The following is a 1,657-nucleotide window of genomic DNA, read 5'->3' on the forward strand; positions in this document are numbered from 1 at the left end:
CTGGCTCTTGGGATGCTGCCCTGTGGTGGGCTCCACGGGGAACACTGAGCAAACGGGTGAATGTGAAGATGAGAAGACCGAGAGCTGAATCTTCAGGGCAATTAGCATAGTATAGTCTGGTTGTTGTGAAAGGAAAATTAGTGTGGTGGAATGGAAGGAAAAAGAATGTAAAGTAAGAAACGTCAATGGTCAGATTCGGCCTTAATTGAAACAGCAGTAGTGGATTTGCCTGCAGCAAGATGCCAGTCCCTCAATGAGCTTTGTGTGTGGCCTTCCCACGCCTGCCGACTTTTTAAGATTGCTTTTCTCCCAACGGCAATGTCACAGGTCTTCTCTCAAATGTATACTTTACAAAAATGAGCACAAACCCAATAGTTCATAATTGATTACGATTCCATTAGGGAACAGCAATATATGCAAGTCTTACATAATCTAAAGACAAATCAATTCTAAGTATATTAGTACTTTTAACACTTCCAAATTCTGAGTTAAATGCTTTACAAATTACAAAATCCTCATTTAATTACTTTAATAAATCTTGTTTACAGATGACTGTGAAAATCAGTGAAAACTAATTCACTTTGTTCTGTCTGCAGTGCTGACAAAATAGTACAATTTTCTTTTTACTATGGTCTGGAAAGTGGAGAAAAAAGCTTTAATTGAATACAACCGCAATATGTGAGCATCACATGTTATTTTCCCACTATTATAACTTGCTATTTTTAAGTTTGAGGAAGGAATTCCTTTTATGGGAAAGGACTTTTGTTCCATTTATTATGGAAAACAAATGTGGAATATAAACTTGGTAACATATTTTATTTTAGCTTAAAAGACTCGTGTTTTAAACACTGTAATCTGTCTTACAGTATCAATGTCCAAGACATTTACTGCATGAGTTCATCTGTTGTAATCATTTGTTAATGGTTAGTGATCAAAATACAGAAGGATTTGGCCCAGTATGATTATAAAACATTGGCAGCCCCCTGGGCCGTACAAACCAGTTAAACATTTTGATCTTGGCTCTCTGAAGCCAATTTAGCAGGAAGGCAAGGATACCACTGAAGTATGGAAGAAACACAACACATGATCACAAGTTGTAAATGACACTCAGAAATCAACAAATTCCCTAGTTCACCATTTTCATATTGTCCATATTCTTAATTGTCAACAGGCTACTAAGAAAATTATTAATTTCTACACCACCCTTTAATCCTTAGAGGAATACAACACCAAGTTAAACGTTGATTATAAAATACAAGGACTGTTTTCCACTCGGGCTCATTACTGTTTTTCCTTCTGGAACACAGATAAGCTGAAACATGCTGTACGTGACATGATACAGAGACAATAAGAAAAATGTTTGACTATATGTACGTACATAAAATAAGAGGATCGAACCAAGAAAAAACAAATTCCATTAGCATTCTTTTCCACATCCTTCCTCATACATGAATTAACTTACCTAGGAACCCAAAGGATACGCTAGTCCCCCCCAAATGGGTAGAAAGCAGGCTTGTCCAGCCAAAACTAACAAGCACTACCTCTCCAGTAAATAGCAGTATAAATCTCATGGTGTGTGAGGTATGCCTAAGGACAGGAAATTTAGTCATCTGTTTATGCTGACATTCATCAAGGAAATACCTTCCAAATCTCTCTT

This window comes from Phaethon lepturus, unplaced genomic scaffold, assembly GCF_000687285.1.
Source record: "Phaethon lepturus isolate BGI_N335 unplaced genomic scaffold, ASM68728v1 scaffold13264, whole genome shotgun sequence".
Classification (NCBI taxonomy): Eukaryota; Metazoa; Chordata; class Aves; order Phaethontiformes; family Phaethontidae; genus Phaethon; species Phaethon lepturus.